The sequence below is a fragment of the Macaca nemestrina genome, chromosome 11 (assembly GCF_043159975.1).
Source record: "Macaca nemestrina isolate mMacNem1 chromosome 11, mMacNem.hap1, whole genome shotgun sequence".
Lineage (NCBI taxonomy): Eukaryota > Metazoa > Chordata > Mammalia > Primates > Cercopithecidae > Macaca > Macaca nemestrina.
In genome coordinates this window covers 9368791-9389855 of record NC_092135.1, presented here as the reverse complement: position 1 = coordinate 9389855, position 21065 = coordinate 9368791, and the positions used below count along the sequence as shown (strand labels likewise).

General features: G+C 47.9%; 1 long non-coding RNA gene and 1 pseudogene across 2 annotated transcripts in view; one reads left to right on the top strand and one right to left on the bottom strand.

Moving 5' to 3' along the window:
• LOC139357064 (uncharacterized) overlaps positions 1-11197 on the top strand; it is a 51279-nt gene extending 40082 nt beyond the window's left edge. Inside the window, exons 2-5 of one of the 2 annotated variants that reach the window (XR_011609671.1) lie at positions 1188-1378; positions 6094-6280; positions 9596-10902; positions 11116-11197. This is a non-coding gene — a long non-coding RNA (uncharacterized lncRNA). Of the gene's footprint in view, positions 1-1187; positions 1379-6093; positions 6281-9595; positions 10958-11115 lie in introns of those variants that run through there. The other variant, XR_011609670.1, reaches the window with a different exon arrangement.
• Positions 11198-16226: 5029 nt separating this feature from the next.
• Positions 16227-20137, bottom strand: LOC139357063 (nucleophosmin pseudogene; annotated as a pseudogene).
• Positions 20138-21065: the final 928 nt, after the last annotated feature.

Sequence of the window (21065 nt, the reverse complement as noted above, 5' to 3'; positions counted from 1 at the left end):
TATCATGCAGCATATTTCCAACTCCAGCTCCCTCCTCTCCGCAAGAATGTAGAACATCCGTCACCCCCAGGATCAGCTACCTTGAGCCCAATCCTCTGTAACTCACTGAGATGCTATGAAGGGCCTGGTAGGTGCCACACTGTGCCACAGTCATGCTCCAAGACAGTGTGGAGCGAGGGCCAGAGGACCAGGAGGCAGGATTGATTTGGAGACATTGCCTTTCTTCAAACCTCGGTTTTCTCATAAATCAAATAAATGGTTGCAGAAGATAAGCTCATATTCATTCCATTTCTAGAAAAAAATCTGTGATCCAAACAGTAGCGTTGACTAATGGAAAGTACAACTGGCTGTTTCCCTTGAACAGTGGGTTTACTGTTGTTTTTCCAATTATAAAAGCAATAAGATTATTTGTAAACTATAGAAAAGTAGCAAAAGTTCTTGAATGAGATTTGATTTTCAACCAGGGCAAATAAAGACTTTTCTGGGGTTAAGAGGGCTCTGTCTTCTCCATGACTTTATACGAATCTGTGCTGGGGACTGGTCAGCTGTTCAAGTACAATGTAGCCAGCTTTGGTTCTGTGCCAGGATTAGGCCTACAATATTTCAGAATTCGTATACAAACCCCGATAAAGTGTTGAAGGAGATGACCGCCCTATAACCTGTTTTACTGAATGTTTACTATGAGTTTTTCTACTATCCTCATGAGTGAAACTCTCCAGGAAATTCCTCTGCTTAAAATTAAAATCAAGTGTATCTCAAGAAAGTCTACTGTCCCGGCCGGGCGCCGTGGCTCACGCCTGTAATCCCAGCACTTTGGGAGGCCGAGGCGGGCGGATCACAAGGTCAGGAGATCGAGACCACAGTGAAACCCCGTCTCTACTAAAAATACAAAAAATTAGCCGGGCGCGGTTGTGGGCGCCTGTAGTCCCAGCTACTCGGGAGGCTGAGGCAGGAGAATGGCGTGAACCCGGGAGGCAGAGCTTGCAGTGAGCCGAGATGGCGCCACTGCACTCCAGCCTGGGCTGGGCGACAGAGCGAGACTCCGTCTCAAAAAAAAAAAAAAAAAAAAAAAAAGTCTACTTCCCATCTGAAATGCTTCTGTTGTGTGTTGTCTGCAAATCTGGAGTCTCCCTGTTTTGTTCAGGCTGATCTCGAACTTCTGGGTTCAAGAAAATCTCTCTCCTCAGCCTCCTGTGTAGCGGGGACTACAGGAACCTGGCTGTGGTGGATACTATTATGCCAAATTCCAGTCAGCATCCTCTTTTAAATGAAGTTGAAAGAAGAGATGATGAAACTGGCAGTGTTACTGAGTGGGAAATGAAGGTGAGAATGCACACTGTGAATGAAGACATGGAAGTAACTTCTGCAACACAATCCTGTAAGAGTCTTAATGCTATACTCCTTCGTTTATCAAATGATGTACCTTTATTGTGAGGGAAGAAACTGGGCCGTTCCCTCTGGTATTGAGAGGCAATTTGGAATCTCTGCCATTTCTTAGGACTGAGTATTTAATGTACTATTTTGTGGATATCTGAGAGGCAGAAATGGGATTTAATGATCTCAACTGTCATCCATCTAAAAAACCTAATTCGCAATTTTAAATAAAATGGCATGTTGCCTTCTACTATTCTCTTTTTGTTTTTTTAAGACAGAGTCTCGCTCTGTCACCCAGGCTGGAGTGCAGTGGCATGATCTTGGCTCACTGCAACCACTGCCTCCTGGGTTCAGTGATTCTCCTGCCTCAACCTCCCGGGTAGCTGGGATTACAGGCACACGCCACCACCCTAGGCTAATTTTTTTTTTCTTTTGTGAGATGGAGTCTCGCTGTGTTGCCCAGACTGGAGTGCAGTGGTGCAATCTCAGCTCACTGCAACCTCTGCCTCCCGGGTTTAAGCGATTCTCCTGCCTCAGCATCCTGAGTAGCTGGGATTACAGGGGTGCGCCACCACGCCCAGCTAATTTTTGTATTTTTAGTAGAGATAGGGTTTCACTGTGTTGGCCAGACTGGTCTCAAACTCCTGACCTCAGGTGATCTGCCTGCCTCAGTCTCCCATGGAGTCTCGTTCTGTCACCCAGGCTGGAGTGCAGTGGCGCAATCTTGGCTCACTGCAACCTTTGCCTCCTGGGTTCAAGCGATTCTCCTGCCTCAGCCTCCCATGTAGCTGGGACTAAAGGCACCCGCCACCACGACTGGTGAATTTTTGTATTTTTAGTAGAGATAGGGTTTCACCATGCTGGTCAGGCTGATCCACTATGTTGGCCAGGCTGGTTTCAAACATCTGACCTCAGGTGATCCGCCTGCCTCGGCCTCACAAAGTGCTGGGATTACAGACGTGAGCCACTGTGCCCAGTCAAAGTCTTATTTATGAACAAAGTTTGTACTATTAAAAAGAAAGTAGTCAGGTACAGTGGCTCACGCCTGCAATCCCAGCACTTTGCGGGACCGAGATGGATGGATTGCCTGAGGTCAGGAGTTTGAGACCAGCCTGGCCAACATAGTGAAACCCTGTCTCTACTAAAAATACAAAAAATTACCTGGGTGTGATGGCGGTTGCCTGTAATCCCAGCTACTAGGGAGGCTGAGGCAGGAGAATTGCTTGAACCTGGGAGGTGGAGGTTGTGGTAAGCCAAGATCGCACTATTGCACTCCAGCCTGGGTAACAAGAGTGAAACTCCGTCTCAAGCAAACAAACAAAGTAGAAAAAAATAAAATTTTCTCTGTCTCATTATCCAAAGACAACTAGTATTAAAATGTCTCACTATATACATTACTCTTGGTTTTTTTTTTTTTTTTTTGAGATGGAGTTTCACTCTTGTTGCCCAGGCTGCAGTGCAATGGCGCGATCTCAGCTCATTGCAACCTCCACCTCCTAGGTTCAAGTGATTCTCCTACCTCAGCCTCCTGAGTAGCTGGGATTCCAGGTATGCACCACCATGCCCAGCTAATTTTTTGTATTTTTTTTTTTTTTTTTTTGAGACGGAGTCTGGCTCTGTCACCCAGGCTGGAGTGCAGTGGCGCGATCTCGGCTCACTGCAAGCTCCACCTCCCGGGTTTACGCCATTCTCCTGCCTCAGCCTACCGAGTAGCTGGGACTACAGGTGCCCGCCACCTCGCCCGGCTAGTTTTTTGTATTTTTTAGTAGAGACGGGGTTTCACCGTGTTAGCCAGGATGGTCTCGATCTCCTGACCTCGTGATCCGCCCGTCTCGGCCTCCCAAAGTGCTGGGATTACAGGCTTGAGCCACCGCGCCCGGCCATTTTTTGTATTTTTAATAGAGATGGGGTTTCTCCATGTTGGTCAGGCTGGTCTCGAACTTCCGACCTCAGGTGATCCGCCCGCCTCGGCCTCCCAAAGTGCTGGGATTACATGCATGAGCCACCGCGCCCAGCCATACATTACTCTTGTTTTAACACAGCCATCATCGAACTCTATATTAAATACTGATTTAGTTGTTTTAATTTATTTCAATAATAATCATTTGGCTTTATTATAATGAGTTTTTCATGATTACAATTCACAGTACTATTCTCCTATAGTTGAGTGTTTTGGTATCATTTTTTTACATTATTAATAATGTTGCAATTGGTATTTTGGTACAGAAAGCTTTTATTGTATTTAGAATTATTTCCTTAGGCTAGAGTCCCAGAAAAAAGATCAAAAAGTACAAACATTTTTAAGGTTCTTGACACTTTAAAAATGACTTTCCAGCAGGGCACGGTGACTCATGACTATAATCCCAGCACTTTGGGAGTCCAGCAGTTTGAGATCTGCCTGGGCAACATAGCAAGAACCTGCCTCTATTATTTTTTAAAAAAAGGTAAAAAGATTTAAAAAATTAAAAAATTACTTCCCAAAAGCTTTTGCTAGTATACATGCCCACCAGCAATATAAGTCTCTGTCTCTCATAAATATTTTTTGAAAAGATCTGCAATTTATTGGGGTGGAAGATTTTTTGGTGTCATATTTTGGGATGGTGTGCCCTGAGCCCCAACAGAACATATTCTGAATCCAAAACCTCAAAATTGGCTAAGACCCAAAATGTTGGTCATTTGCATTTGGCGGATGGAATGAAACAAATCACCTTTCCCCCAACTGACAATTCCCCATCAGGGATCACCAAGGGCCAGAAAAAGGTCAGGGACTCTGGTAGAAGTCTGGGTACAGCGAGGTCATCGCAAACGGCTTTTTTCCAGGCTCTGTCACAACCTGGGAGAATATTCCTAGGGATGACAGAGTTGGGGAAGGCACATCCAGATTCTGTTTCTTACCCTCCTTCAGGCACTGCAGGTAAGAACTGTGGTTTGGGTCGGTAAGTGACTTGATGATGAACATCTCCAGTGGAAGTGGGCAGTCTAGGCCGAGGCTCACTAGGGGAGAGAGGCAGGCCTGAGGGAAGGTGAGAGGCACCAATGTCAGCATGACAAGGGCTACTCCTGTGTCCTAGCAAGGCTTGCAAGTGCCTCCCACAGCAAAAGCCTTCCACCAAGCTGGCAGCATCCAAATGTCAGCATCAAACTTAAGCAAACAGAAAGAGTTATTTAATTCCCTTTAACTAATGTGTATCTACATATGTATATATATCAAAATGTTAAGAGGGGTTACTTCTGAATTTCTGAGATGACAAGTCATCTTTATATTCTTCTTTACACTTGTATATTATTTGTAAATTTCTAAAATAACTGCCATTTTCAAATTGAAAACATCCAGACTTCATAAATCATTGTAAAAATACTTTAAGTGAAAACTCAGTTCGAAGGAAATTCTAGTCAAATATGGCAGATGGAACATCAGAATTTATTTCTTCTTCCTACTTGAAGCATCACTAAAGTTAACAAAAGTATTAGAGCAGGCATAAATCCAAAAGACAAAGAAATAGGAGAAAGAAGATGACAACAGCTTGGAGATGTCCACAAAGTAGAGGAAGCCAAAAAGTAAGGGACAGAGAACTAGCACTGCACAGAGAAAGCTGCTGCTGGCCAGGCGCGGTGGCTCACGTCTGTAATCCCAGCATTTTGGGAGGCCAAGGCAGGTGGATCACAAGGTCAGGAGTTTGAGACCAGCCTAGCCAACATGGTGAAACCCCATCTCTACTAAAAGTACAAAAATCAGGTGGGTGTTGTGGCGTGCACCTGTAATCCCAGCTACTTGGGAGGCTGAGGCAGGAGAATTGCTTGAAGCCGGGAGGTGGAGATTGTAGTGAGCCGAGATCGTGCCACTGCACTCCAGCCTGGGGAATAGAGCAAGACTCTGTCTGTGGCAGGGAGTGGCGGGGTAGAGAAAGCTGTTCCTTACAGCTGCTACAGGGCCTGGAGGTCAAGGAGTCCAATGGGAAGGAACAGGCACAGGAGAGGGCAGGATGGGGCTCACAGCAGGACTGCTTGTTAGTCTGTTTAGAAGCAGGCTGTGCCCCATAGAACAGTGCCTAACGCATGTAGATGCTTAATAAACATTTGTTAATGAATGGGTGAAAGGGTAAAGGAATGGCCTTCCAGTTGGAACTGAGGCCTCTCTGGTTGCCCTATTAAGAGGGCACATCAGAAGAACCTCTCCACATTGAGACATTGAATCTGTGCCCCCAGGGCTGAGGCCACATTATGGCACTGGCACTCAAAGGCTAAAGGCACATGCATCCGTGCTCAGTGCCAGGCCTCCCTTGGTGTGGCTGCTGTTGGCTGCCTCCTGCCTTCGGCCCATAGGAAGAGCCCAAGGAAATGGCTGGGACAGAGGGAAGAGGAACAGCTGGGGCTGGGAAGCAAGGATGAAGCTTGGCTGGCTGCACCTTCAGTGCAGACCTCTGCATGTGACCCTGTTCCTAAGCCCAATTGCACAGGGGCCTTGAGCATCTGTGGACGGGACACCATGGAAGCACTCACACCCCTCTCCTTCCCTGCTGGAGGATGGACCTTCCTCTCCCAAGCCAGGCTTCTCTGCCTTCAATGATTCTGGACCAGCCCTGCACCAGCCACTTGCCCTGGGGAGGGGACTGTTTCACAGACCCTTGACACCTAACAGCCAGTCCTGCTCCCACCTAGGGGGACCCACATTTATCAAATACTGTCTTTAATTTACACTGGTTGCATTCTCTCTGCCAGCCTGTGAGGAAAAACCACTTTCCCAGTCTGAGGAAATGGAGGCTCCGATAAGCTAAAAAAACAACCCCCAGTCCAGTCTCTGCACCTGGGCCTGGCAAAGATTCCTCTGAGAGCTTTCCAGATTCCACACTTGCTGACTGTGGCTTCCTCTATGCAGGGCACTGGCTAGCCCTGGGGACACTCAAAGGTAAATGGGCCTTGTTTTTTCCTTCCAGGAGTTTGCTTATCTTAGAAGAGATTGGAAAGTAGCCAAGTGGCTACAGAGCACGAGTCAGAATAGGGTCACTGTTGTAGGAGCACAAAGGAGAGAGAGAAATTCAGGTAGGGCTGGCAGGAAGAGTTCAGGGCCCTTTCTAAGGAAGGAGAACTTGTGCTGACTCTTGGGAGAAAGAAGGGCTCTCTCTCCAAGCAGTTTGGAAAGGAAGTCCATCCGGTGCGGGGGGACACACATCAGTCGTGGTCAGGGGGACAAGCTGGAGGGCAGCCTCAGAGGCCGAGGGCCGGTAGGGCAGGGGCTGAACCTTAGGCAGCTTCCCTGGCAGCACTTGTAGGGCAGCTTCTAGGAGGCAGAGTCTGGGTGGGAACACCTGGGGATAAGAAGGTATTGGAGCAGAAACCAGAGCTGGGCAGTGGGAACAGAGAGGAAGACCAACAGGAAGGACACTGCTGAGGGAAAGACAGAGGACTGTGGACAGGGAGAGGGCAGGGGAAGGAGGCCCAAAGGAGGCCCTGCCCTCGGACCACCAGGAGACAAGAGGCACCCTATCCTCTTCTGTAGTGGGTGGGTTTTAAAGCTCTCTGTGCTAATTTCCTATCCAAAAGTCCTTTTAAAAAATAGATTATAATCCCGGCACTTTGGGAGGCCGACGTGGGTGCATCACCTGAGGTCGGGAGTTCGAGACCAGCCTGACCAACATGGAGAAACCCCGTCTCTACAAAAAATACAAAATTAGCCGGGGGTGGTGGCACATGCCTGTACTTCAGCTACTTGGGAGGCTGAGGCAGGAGAATTGCTTGAACCTGGCAGGCAGAGGTTGCAGTGAGCCAAGATCGTGCCATTGCACTCCAGCCTGGGCAACAAGAGCAAAACTCCGTTTCAAAAAAAAAAAAAAAAAAAGTAGACCAATGAGGCTGGGCTCGGTGGCTCACGCCTGTAATCCCAGCACTTTGGGAGGCCGAGGTGGATGGATCACCTGAGATCAGGAGTTCAAGACTACCCTGGTCAACATGGACAAAACCCATCTCTACTAAAACTACAAAAATCAGCCGAGCATGGTGGCACGTGCCTGTGGTCCCAGCTACTTAGGAGGCTGAGGCAGGAGAATCACTTGAACCTGGGAGATGGAAGTTGCGGTGAGCCAAGATTGTGCCACTGCACTCCAGCCTGGGCAACAGAGCGAGACTCAGTCTTAAAAAGGAAAAGAGAAGAAAAGAAAAGAAAAGAAACAACAACAAAAAAAGCACTCTCACTGCAGAAAGGAAAATGGGTTGAAAGGGACCAAAGGCCAGTTAAGCGTCTTTTACAGTAATTTAGGTGGGAGGCTTTGAGAGGGAGTTAGAAAACCTCTGGTCAACATTTATATCAGTAGACAAAGGGGCTGCTGGAAGAGGGATAGGAAAGAAGAATTTACCTTTGCATGTGCTGAGTGCACAGAGGAACTGTGAACTTGACCAGGGCTGGGCTGTGAGTGAGTCACAGAGCCTAGCAAAGACCTGCTCCTGACTGTGCTTGGGGACCGGGGATCCCACCAATGGGAACAGGTGGGAACAAAGACAAGAGTCAGTTCTGTAACCACCCAAGAGGTTCACCTTGCCCGCTGCCTAGACAGAGCCGATTCATCAAGACAGGGGAATTGCAATAGAGAAAGAGTAATTTACCCAGAGCTGGCTGTGCGGGAGACTGGAGCTTTGTTATTACTCAAATCAGTCTCTCCAAGCATTCGGGGAGCAGAGCTTTTAAAGATAATTTGGTGGGTGAGGGGAAGCCAGTGAGCCAAGAGTGCTGATTGGTCAGGTCAGAGATGAAATCATAGGGAGTCGAAGCTGTCTTCTTGCGCTGAGTCAGTTCATGGGTGGGGGCCACCAGATCAGATGAGCCAGTTTATTGATCTGGGTGGAGCCAGCTGATCCATCAAGTGCAGGGTCTGAAGAATATCTCAGGCACTGATCTTAGGAGCAGTGTAGGGAGGGTCAGAATCTTGTAGCCTCCAGCTGCATGACTCCTAAACCATAATTTCTAATCTTGTAGCTACAAAGGCAATCTAGTCCTCAGGCAAGGAGGAGGTCTGCTTGGGAAAGAGCTGTTACTATCTTTGTTTAACTATAAACTAAGTTTCTCCCAAAGTTAGTTTAGCCTATGTCCAGGAAAGAATAAGGATAGCTTAGAGGTTAGAAGCAAGACTGAGTCGGTTAAGTTAGATCTCTTTCATTGTCTCAGTCATAATTTTGCAAAGGCGGTTTCGGTTCTTATCTCCTTGGCTGAGACCAGGAAATCAATTATCACAGGAATGGAGTTGTAAGCAGTGGCTGGTTGTCTTTTGAAATAATACCATGTCACAACAGCATTCAATTATTATTAATTTACAGAGCAGCTAATCTTGATGGGCACTGTCGGGTATGGGTATGGATGCGGGTGAGACACTTACCCTTCCTTCCAGTTGCTCATAGTTTAGTAAGAGACAGAGTCTTGCTCTTGTCTCTTGTCGCCCAGGCTGGAGTGCAATGGCACCATCTTGGCTCTCTGCAAGCTCCGCCTCCCAGGTTCAAGTGATTCTCCTGCCTCAGCCTCCTGAGTAGCTGGGATTACAAGTGCCCACCACCACGCCCGGCTAATTTTTGTATTTTTTTTAGTAGAAATGGGGTTTCATCATGTTGGCCAGTCTAGTCTCGAACTCCTGACCTCATGATCTGCCTGCCTTGGTCTCCCAAAGTGCTGGGATTACAGGCGTGAGCCACCGCGCCCAGCCCTGACTGTGGTTTCTAACACTGTCTCTACAGGAAGCTGTCTTTCTAATAGTCTCACAGTCTCACAGATCTTTTTTTTTTTTTTTTTTTTGAGACGGAGTCTCGTTCTGTCGCCCAGGCTGGAGTGCAGTGGCCGGATCTCAGCTCACTGCAAGCTCCGCCTCCCAGGTTTATGCCATTCTCCTGCCTCAGCCTCCCGAGTAGCTGGGACTACAGGGGCCTGCCACCTCGCCTGCCTAGTTTTTTGTGTTTTTTTTTTAGTGGAGACAGGGTTTCACCATGTTAGCCAGGATGGTCTCGATCTCCTGACTTCGTGATCAGCCCGTCTCGGCCTCCCAAAGTGCTGGGATTACAGGCTTCAGCCACCGCGCTCGGCCGTCTCTCAGATCTTAACCTATTTATTTGTATCCTCTTACTAGTGGGCCCAGTACCTGCGAAAGGGCAGCTGTGTAACAGCATTACCACAACTCCATTGTACAAGTTGAAGTTCATTGCATTAACTTTGCAAGGATTAATTAATATAGTGTCTCTCTTCCAGGATTCCTATAGGACATGCTGCTAAGGGCTCAGGCCAGGAGTGGGCTCCATCCTCAGCTGTTTTCCAGAAGCCACAGAAGCAACTGTTTTCACCCCCATACTCAGAGCGAACGAAATGGGGGTTGCCGGAAGAAAGTACTTCACGACGACAGAGTGGTTATCAAAATATGCCAATCAGCCACACAGCTCCCAGCTCACCAGATTTGTCAAAGGGCCAATCAGCTCGAAGGGTTCCTGTGGAGAAAAATGCTCATTTATTGGGAGACAGAAAGGAGAGGTTTGGCTGAAACCACTTTGCCTTCACCAGCAACTTTTTAATCCCTTTGTCTGGTGCATGAAATCAGTTCCCGGAACACAGAGGTTATTAATAACTGTGGGACCTTTTCCCAGTCTCCAGATCAATTGGCAGAAGCCTCTGGTTATTTCCTTCTGGATGCTTCTATTATTTGGAGCTGGGAAGTTACCTCCTCCTCAAAACCTGTACAGATTTTCACCGGGCTTGGGGATTAACAGTCACCCAGCAGCCCCCAGCCTTGCCTCCTCTCCACTCTTCCCTGGCTGGGCTGGCTCTGTGCAAGGCTGGTGTCTTTGCTTGCGCCGAGAGACGACGTGCTGTCCAGTGGAGTCCTGCATGTACCTCTCCTCCCACTGGTTCCTCACTGCCAGGTGCGGTCCAGGGCGTTGATCTGGATCCATGGAGCCAGCCTGATTTAGAATGAGTCACTTTGAGTTGGCTCCTCTCCTCATGCTTGGCAAAGGCCCCAGCATCAGCTGCTGGGCAGGTGCTGAGCAAGGCCGAGGTCTTCACTCGGGAACACTGGGGTGGACACTTCTCCAGGAGGAGCTGCTGTGATCGGCAGGACTCAGTAGAGAGAGTGTCTTCCATGTAGGGCTTCCCCGTCTCTTCCTCTTTCTTCCCGCCTGCGGGGGCCAAGCCGAGCCTGTGGCTTTACCAGGATCTCAGTGCAGGAAACGCTGCAGCTCCTCTGACTCTCATCTGCTCTCTCAGCTCGGGGTCGCCCCTTGCCTGCTGGCCGCATCACAAGGGATGGCCCTCAGCACCCAAACCCAGACAGGCACGGTGGGCTGGACAAATTTGGGTCATACTGGCTAAACACCGTTAGCTCCCCTGTGAAATGAAAGCAAGAGCCTTCGCCTTGCGAGGCCGAAGGACATGAGGGCAAAGCACCTCCCATGCGGGCACAGCGGGCCTCTACTGAGGGCTTGAGCATCAGGAGCGTTGTCACCTCCGAGAGCTGACCTCATCTCTCCCCACAAACCTGCTCACCCGGTCTGCTTCCTGTCTGGGTGGGTGGCATCATCACTCTTAGTCACTCAGACTGAACAAAGCAGCTCTCTTCTGGCTCATCTTGCACTGGCCTATTTGTGTGTGTGTGTGTGTGTGTGTGTGTGTGTGTGTGTGCGTGTGTGTGTGTGTGTGTGTGTGTGTGTGTGTGTGTGTGTGTGTGCGTGTGTGTGTGTGTGGTAAATATGCCTAAAATATATCTTTCTTTGAGACAGGGTCTCACTCTGTCGCCAACGCTGGAGTACGGTGGAACCATCTCGGCTCACTGCAGCCTCCACCTCCCGGACTCAAACCATTCTCCCACCTCAGCCTCTGAAGTAGCTGGGACTACAGGTGCGTGCCAGCATGCCCAGCTAATTTTTGTATTTTTTTTGTAGAGACAGGATTTCACTGTGTTACCCAAGCTGGTTTTTGTTGTTGTTGTTGTTGTTGTTGTTGTTTGGAGACGGAGTTTTGTTTTTTCGCCCAGGCTAGAGTGAAATGGTGCGATCTTGCCTCACTGCAACCTCCGCCTCCTGGGTTCAAGTGATTCTCCTGCCTCAGCTTCCTGAGTAGCTGGAATTACAGGCGCCCGCCACCACCCCCAGCTAATTTTGTATTTTTAGTAGAGTTGGGTTTTCACCATGTTGGCCAGGGAGATGAACCTCAGATGATCCACCTGCCTCGGCCTCTCAAAGTGCTGGAATGACAGGCATGAGCCACTGTGCCTGGCCCCAGGCTGGTTTTGAACTCCTAAGCTCAAGCTACCCACCTGCCTCAGCCTCCCGACGTGCAGGGATTACAGGCGTGAGCCACTGCACCTGGCCTGACAGTGCTTTTATTCAAACACAATCGGGTTTTAATTCAGCCTCCTGAACAGCTAGGGCTATGGGCACATGCTAACAGGCCTGGCTTCTGGCAGATTCTTATAAACATACCAGCCGGGAGCGGTGGCTCACGCCTATAATCCCAGCACTTTGGGAGGCCAAGGCAGGAGGATCACCTGAGTTCAGGAGTTCGAGACCAGCCTGACCAAGATGGCACCACTGCACTCCAGCCTGGGCAACAAGAGTGAAATTCCATCTTAAAAAAAAAAAAAAGTAGACATACCTATGACCCAGCATTTCACTCCTGAGTATCTACACACAGAAACGGAAACATTCACAAAAAGACTTGTACTTGTTTTTCACAAAAGTTTTATCTATAATAGCCAACCACTGGAAACACTCCAAATGCCCATCAATTGGTGAACAAATTGTAGTAATCGATACAGTGGAACACTGCTTAGAAATGTTAAAAAAGGAATTACTGATACACCTGACACAGATGAATCTCTAAAGCATTATGCTAAATGGCAGAAACTAGACACAGAACACCACATACTGTATTTACAAGAAAGAACAGAAAGGCAGAACCATTGTTTCAGGAAGCCGATCAGTGGCTACCTGCAGCTGGGAATGGGGGAACAGGCTTGACTGCAAAGGGGGAAGAGTGATGATTGGAGTAATGGTGGTTTTACAACTGTAAGGGTTTGTTGAAACCCACTGAATATTTTATTTAAAATTGGTAAACTTTACTGTTTGTAAATTATAGTTAAATAAAGTTGATTTAAAAAATAAATAGGCTGGGCGTGGTGGCTCACTCCTGTAATCCCAGCACTTTGGGAGGCCAAGGCAGGCACTTGAGGTCAGGAGTTCGAGACCAGCCTGACCAACATGGCAAAACCCCATCTCTACTAAAAGTACAAAAATTAGCCGGGCATGGTGGCAGGTGCCTGTAATCCCAGCTATTCGGGAAGCTGCGGCTGGAATTGCTTGAACCCGGGAGGCGGAGGTTGCAGTGAGCAGAGATCACGCCATTGCACTCCAGCCTGGGCCACAGAGCAAGACTCCATCTCAAAAAAAAAAAAAAAGTAAATAAAGCCATATAATAATGAAAACAACCCCACCGTCTGGAAAAAGAGTAAAGAAATTATAGAGACCTGCACAGTGTGGAGGCTTAAGACAGGGCGCTCTGGAGGAATCAACTTCCATCCAACCAGGGGCTGTGTTTGGTGCAGGAGAGGTGGCCTGGCGGATTGTTCTTAGGCTGAGGTTCTCAAACTTCAGTTGCCACCAGGACAGCTTGGGAACTTGGGAAAAAACAAAGGCCCAGGCCCTATCCTGCTGCCATGAGCCTGGGCTTCTGTGTTCTTTCAGGCTCTTTGAAAACTCAACAGATCTAAACTAAGTTTTGAAACAAATCCACAAGTGGGTTTCTCCTCCACAGGGTAAGATTTTCTCCACGTTTTGACTTGGGTGCATGGGCGTTGCCTCCCCTGCCTGTGGCCTTCAAAAGACCATGGGTGCGAAGTCCAAGCTCTGACTCTTCTGCCTACGATTCTCTGTCAAATGAGGGGCCAAAATTAAAACTACAGTGAGGTATCACTAAACACCCACTAGAGTGGCTAGAATTTAAAATTCTGACTACACAAAATATTGGCAAGGATGCGAGCAACTGGGACTCCCATACATTGCTGTCGGAAATAGTTTGGTAGGTTCCTATAAAGTTAGAATAAATTTATCATATAACCCAGCTTGTACGCATTTATCCAAGAGAAATAAAAACATATGTTCATTCAAAGCCTTGTATATGAATATTTATAAGTGCTTTATTAATGATAGCATAAAACTGGAAGCAATGAAAATGTTTATCAGCTGGTGAATGGACCAACAAACTGCTTCATTCACCCAGCAATAAAAAGAACTACTGATACATGGATGATGGTCTGTGAAACAGAGAAGAATGAGTCCATGCTGTATGATTCCATTCATATGAAATTACAGAAAAGTTCAGCCAGGCGTGGTGGCAGGTGCCTGTAGTCCCAGCTCCTTGGGAGGCTGAGGCAGGAGAATCATTTGAACCCAGGAGGTTGCAGTGAGCTGAGATTGTGCCACTGCACTCCAGCCTGGGTGGCAGAGCGAGACTCCGTCTCAAAAAAAAAAAAAAAAAAAAAGAAAAGAAAAGAAAAAAGAAAAAGAAATTATAGAAAAGACAAACTATAGTGTCAGAAATGAGATCAGTGGTAGCTTGGAACCAGGGGTTGTGGGAAGAGATTGATGGCAAAGGAGCGTGAGGGAACTTTGGGGTGATGGAAATATTCTACATTTTGATTGTGGGGCTAGTTGCACAAGTGTATGTATTTGTCAAAACTCATTCAACAGCTGGTCATGGTGGGCTCACACCTGTAATCCCAGTGCTTTGAGAGGCTGAGGTGCAATAAACTGACATTAAAGTGTGTTTTGGACCAGGCGCCATGGCTCACGCCTGTTATCCAAGCACTTTGGGAGGCCAAAGTGGGCAGATCACCTAGGTCAGGAATTCGAGACCAGCCTGGCCAACGTGGTGAAACCCCGTCTCTACTAAAAGTACAAAAGTTAGCCGGGCATGGTGGCATGCGCCTGTAGTCCCAGCTACTTGGGAGGCTGAGGGAGAATTGCTCAAACCGGAGAGGCAGAGGTTGCAGTGAGCTGAGATCACACCATTGCACTCCAGCCTGGCAACAGAGCAAGACTTCGTCTCAAAAAAAAAAAAAAAAAAAGTTTGTTTTGTTTTTAAGGCCTACTTCAATGCAAGCAGAACAAATTTTTAATCTCCGAAAACATGGCTTTTGAAAGGAAAAAAATAAAGAAAAACTCTGCCACTGGGCTTGTGTTACCTGCTTAAAGGATCTGGCGGCTGAATGAAGGTCATTGTATCATCAGAGAAAGCCCTCACTTCCTGACACATGTAGCATCTGTGAGGAACAATTAATTGCAACCCTATACCCCCCGCACAAGGGATTTTTATGGTCTCCCAACCCCAGGTTGTTAAAATGAAGGGTCAACATCCCTGCTGGTCAGTGGGAAATTCTTCACTGACACATACGTACCTGCCTGGTGATTTGTGGGCCATTTTTCCATTTAGCAGGCAGCTGTGGGTAACATTTCACCAGGACAAGAGAGGCTAAATTATGCAAGACATTTACAACGTAAAGAGGGGAGAAACTTCCCTCTGGTCACACTGGGGGTGGCAAGAGTATGTATGAACTTCCTTCCATTTTACCAGCAAAACAGGTGCCAAACATCTCCCGTGGACTTCCCAGAGCCTCTGCTCTCAGCTTGCTGAGACTTTTGGAAACTGTTTGAAGGCTTCCAAACACCTGCTAACAGGAAGACAAAAGAGTGAGGTTTCTATTTTCTGACTTCATCAGGATGATAGGAATGTTCTTGAGTCCACTGCAGCCCCTCGCTGTGACCACATCAGCAGGGCGGGAGCAGGGATGGCGCTGGCAGCAGGCCTCTTCCCACCACTGCTCTTTTCTTTTCTTTTTTTTTTTTTTTGAGATGGAGTCTCGCTCTGTCGCCCAGGCTGGAGTGCAGTGGTGCGATCTGGGCTCACTGCAAGCTCCGCCTCCCGGGTTCACGCCATTCTCCTGCCTCAGCCTCCCGAGTAGCTGGGACTACAGGTGCCCACCACCACGCCTGGCTAGTTTTTTGTATTTTTTTTAGTAGAGACAGGGTTTCACCGTGTTAGCCAGGATGGTCTCGATCTCCTGACCTCGTGATCCGCCCGTCTTGGCCTCCCAAAATGCTGGGATTACAGGCTTGAGCCACCGCGCCCGACCCCTGCCACTGCTCTTGAGCCCATCTCTGACTGTATCATTCCCAGCTATTTGTTATAAGTCTTTCCTCTTAAACCTACAATTGTTTCAAATCTGCCAGTTTATCTTTTTTTTTTTTTTCTGTTTTCTTTCCTTTTTCTTTTTTTCTTTCTTTTTCTTTTTTTTATTCATTCAAATATGTATTGAGCAGCTAAGGAGGTACAAAGGCGATTTAAAACATGGCCAGAGGTGAGGCAAACGCACAAGTAATAGAAAGCAAAGAGCAGGGTTCACTGAATCACAGCAGTCAGAAGAAAGTGCTTTAGGGAACCAAGAGTGAGATTGTTTCCAGCCTGAAGAGGCATGGGTGACAAATCAGGAAAGGGGATTGAGATTAAAATAGAAGACTTCAGGCCGGGCGCGGTGGCTCAAGCCTGTAATCCCAGCACTTTGGGAGGCCGAGACGGGCGGATCACGAGGTCAGGAGATCGAGACCATCCTGGCTAACACCGTGAAACCCCGTCTCTACTAAAAATACAAAAAAAACTAGCCGGGCGAGGTGGCGGGCGCCTGTAGTCCCAGCTACTCCGGAGGCTGAGGCAGGAGAATGGCGTAAACCCGGGAGGCGGAGCTTGCAGTGAGCTGAGATCCGGCCACTGCACTCCAGCCCGGGCTACAGAGCAAGACTCCGTCTCAAAAAAAAAAAAAAAAAAAAGACTTCAGTCTGGATTGTTGATGACACTCAGTATGGACTATATTTGTCTCTCCTTTTCCTTTCTCCCCATCTTTGGGCTGTTCAATGCGCTTTTTTCTATACTTGCTTCCATTTTTGCTTTAATGTCTTCTACAGAACTAGGTCCTTTTGGAGTTTTATGAGTTTTTTTCCTGTTTTTTTGAAGGATTCTTGTCCTTTTGATCTTGGTGTTGATGATGGTTTTGAGTCTTTTCCATTCTGATTTGACTTTTGTGCATTTTTGGCTGGAGTATCGCGTATAGATTTCTTCACTGGTGCTTTTTCTTCAGCTTCCTTATCATCAAAATCATCATCATCATCATCATCATCTTCATCAGCAGCAAGTTTTACTTTTTTCTGTGGAACCTCCAGGGGCAGACCACTTTCCAGATATACTTAAGAGTATATCCTCTTCATCTTCTGACTCTGCATCTTCCTCCATAGCTACTAAGTGCTGTCCACTAATAGGCACTGGCCCTGAGCCATGCTTCAACCCTCAGACCACTGCTGGTGTTATTTCAAAGCCCCCAAGGGAAACTGATGGCTGTACAGACATTTTTAAAGTTGCCAGTGTTACTTTAATTGGACTGCCTTCGTAATTCATTGCCTCTGCTTCAACAATGGGCAATTCATCCTTTGCACCAGCCCCTAAACTGACGGTTCTTAAAGATAACTGGTGCTCACGGTCATCATTATCCACCTTAAAGTGATCATCTTTGTTGGCCTTTAGTTCACAACCGAAAAGACAGTTCTGGGGCCTCAGGGGACTCATGCCTATGTCCATCGAATCTTCCATCGGGTGGTGGCGTGCACTTAGGCGGGAGAGAAGGCGGACAGAGATAAACGACCCCTGCTCCAGAGAACAGCCACGCAGGATGGAATCACACCAGGCCTTTTTTTTTTTTTTTTTTTTTTTTTTTTTTTTTGAGATGGTGTTTTGCTCTTGTCGCCCAGGCTGGAGTGCAATGGCATGATCTCGGCTCACCGCAACCTCCACCTCCCGGATTCAAACAATTCTCCTGCCTCAGCCTCCTGAATAGCTGGGATTACAGGTTTGTGCCACCACACCTGGCTAATTTTGTATTTTTAGTAGAGACAGGGTTTCGCCATGTTGGTCAGGCTGGTCTTGAACTCCCGACCTAGGTAATCCGCCGCTTCAGCCTCCCAAAGTGCTGGGATTACAGGAGTGAGTCAGAGTGCCCAGCCTCCTTTCTTTTCTTTTTCTTTTTTAAATTTTATTTATTTATTTTTAAAACAGAGTCTTGCTATATTGCCCAGACTGGTCTCAAACTCCTGGACTCAAGCAATACTCCCACATCCCAAATAGTTGGGACTACAGGTATGTACCACTATGCCCAGCAAATCAGCCAATTAATAATAATAAAAAAAATCTGTTGCCTGTATTAGGATGTTTTTGCTTGCCTGTGACAGAAATCTAACTCAAACTGGTTTCGGGGTGTAAAAGAAAAGTATTAGCACACCTTACTAAAATGTCTAGGGGACGTCATGCATGGCTGGATTGAGGGACTCAGACAAGGGCATTAGGAAACCACCTCCTTCTATCTCTTGATTTGGCTTTCTCTGGGGCTGGCTTTATTCTTGGGCTAGAGCTCCCTGTGGTGATGAAAGGGCCACCAGCTGCTCCTCCGAGTTTAGAGACACTGTGGGAAGTGTGCCTATCCCAACAGTTCTAGCAAGAGTCCTGGGGAGGACTCTCATTTGCTCAAACTTTATGACATGTCTGTCCCTGTGGCCTGGGCCTTGTTGCTACTGGCAGGACCTCTTGCTGGAGTCACTCACATGGGTTGATTTGAAAGGGAGACTCGCATGGGTTGACTAGAGTGGGGAGAGGTGGTGAATTCAAAGAAAATGGGGAGGCGAACGCGTAAGGCCGACGAGGCTGGGAACCAGAAACAGCAGATGTCTGCCACAGTCCTCCTGTGTTTCTGAGGTGCTTCCTAGCATGGTACGCCAAATCTTTGGTCTTCCCCATCCCCCACAGTGGCATCAGATAATTTCCTCCTTTCCAGTGAATGAACTCATTGGGCACTTCTCTTACATACGCCCACATCTGAACTATTCACTCCTTTGGCACTTCCTGGGTACCTGTTCTGTGCAGTTCTGTGCAGAATTGCCAAGTATGGGGGAGTAGGTGGGGGTGGGCACAAGGTTGAACGGGACACAGTCTGAGAGAAACAGACAGTAAACAATTACAGTGGGGTCTGTCCCTCTGACTCTTCCAGTTTGTGCCCACCTTCCTGTGTTCCCAGTATTTGTACCTCAGAAATGCTCTCTGATGTTAGACACTGATCTGTGACAGGCAGGACAGATCAGTCAAGGTGGTGGAGGAGCGTGGTTGTGGGAGGTGCACTGACTGTGGCTGTTTATTCTCTCGGAGAGGAGACACTGACTGCCCTGGTCAGCACAGTCTCGGAGCTGTCCATGACCAGGGCAGGCTGGGGGTCGCATCAGAACTTCTTCTCCAGTGAGGATGTGTGGGGCTCAAATGAACTCTAGAAGTTAGGGCAGGAAGGACCTTGACTGGCAAATTCAGGGCCTTCTCTCCCTGATACAAGTGCCTAGGCTCAGAGGGGGAAGGGGGCTACACCATGGCACCCCAGCAAGTTCCCACAGGGCCGGAAGACAATCTCCATCCCTGACTTCTGCCTTGTGTCTCCTGCCTTCCCCACCACTGCGGCCGGGGCTTTATGGAATGTAGTTAATTTCATTTCCTGGGAGGCAAAAAAATGAATCCAGTAAGAGAAGAAATAAAAGGCAATGCCTCTGATTTTCAGAGTGCCATTTCCAAAAGAGGAAAATGAGTTCTGGAGAAAGATTTTCATTGAATGAATTGGGGAAGTAAGAAAATAAGTAGCTAATACTGATAGAAAAACATGACGTACTGGGGACTAAAAGAGATAAAGGTGAGCATAGCAACCGTGGGGCACCTACAGCAGCATAGATAGGGCCATGGACAGCTTGCATGTGGCCAGCATCATAATTCATCAAATCCAAGATGCTTGTGGATGTAAGACACTCCACAATTTATGTACCACTAAGGAAGAAACACTGCCAATTATACTCTGATATGCCACAGGTGAATTTCTGTGGCCAAATCTATGGCCTGTAGAGGTAGATGTAAAATCTGTACCCCGGCTGGGTGCAGTGGCTCACGCCTGTAATCCCAGCACTTTGGGAGGCCGAGGCAGGTGGACCACCTGAGGTCGGGAGTTCGTGACCAGCCTGGCCAACATGGTGAAACCCCATCTCTACTAAAATACAAAAATTAGCTGGGCGGTGGCACACGCCTGTAATCTCATCTACTCAGGAGGCTGAGGCAGGAGAATCACTTGAACCCGGGAGGCAGAAGTTGCAGTGAGCTGAGATCACGGCACTGCACTCCAGCCTGGGCAACAGACTGAAAAAAAAAAAAAAAAATCTGCATTCCTGGCTCCCAATCCCACTAAGTGTGAGTAAAAAGGATAAGAACCACGGACAGGACTGATCTGAGATGCACGGTTAGGACAGAATAAGGACTCAACTAGGAGGAATCATTTACCGTACACCAGTTTGGATGCTAAGCATCAAAGGAGATGTTTGAGGCAAGCTCCCTGACAAAAGTATGACCTTCTAGGACCTGCGGTCTTTATTGCCTTGCTCCTTCCAAAGGGATCCTCTCATTCTTAACCTGTCCATGATGTCTCAGATATATAATTATTGATTAGAAGAGTATTTTTCAGACCAATAAGCAGCACAAAAAATGTTTGGAAAAAGAAAACTACCCTGGCCGGGCGCGGTGGCTCAAGCCTGTAATCCCAGCACTTTGGGAGGCCGAGACGGGCGGATCACGAGGTCAGGAGATCGAGACCATCCTGGCTAACACGGTGAAACCCCGTCTCTACTAAAAAATACAAAAAACTAGCCGGGCGAGGTGGTGGCGCCTGTAGTCCCAGCTACTCCGGAGGCTGAGGCAGGAGAATGGCGTGAACCCGGCAGGCGGAGCTTGCAGTGAGCTGAGATCCGGCCACTGCACTCCAGCCCGGGCTACAGAGCAAGACTCCGTCTCAAAAAAAAAAAAAAAAAAAGAAAAAAGAAAACTACCCTACAGTACAGTTTCACATTTTTCCTTCCTTCCTTCCTTCCTTCCTTCCTTCCTTCCTTCCTTCCTTCCTTCCTTCCTTCCTTCCCTCCCTCCCTCCCTCCCTCCCTCCCTCCCTCCCTCTCTCCCTCTCTCCCTCTCTCTCTCTCTCTTTTGAGACAGAGTCTCACTCTGTCACCCAGGCTGGAGTGCAGTGGCGCAATCTCGGCTCACTGCAACCTCAGCCTCCCAGGTTCAAGCGATTCTCCTGCCTCAGCCTCCCGAGTAGCTGGGACTACAGGCGCCCGCCACCACGCCCGGCTAATCTTTTTTGTATCTTTAGTAGACATGGGGTTTCACCGTGTTAGTCAGGATGGTCTCCATCTCCTGACCTCTTGATCTGCCTGCCTTGGCCTCCCAAAGTGCTGGGACTACAGGCGTGAGCCACCGCACCCAGCCATTCAGTTTCACATTTTTCTAAAGCAGAGCAAAAGATGAAGAAAATGGATTTGTAACTTCCAGAAGCTGGTGAAAACATTTTGCTCTAAAGAGAAATAAAAATGCATAAGGAGAAAGGGACATAGCCCTTGGAACCAGGCTGACTTGGGTTTCAATTTTGACTCCAATCAAGTGGCCTCTGGTAGAAGTAATGTTCCAGAAATGATGAGGGCAGTCATAGTTTCAAGAACAGCTGGGGGGCTCCATGCTTCCTACCCTCGCTCTTTGATGTGGGAGGTGCCATGTTACCTCTGAT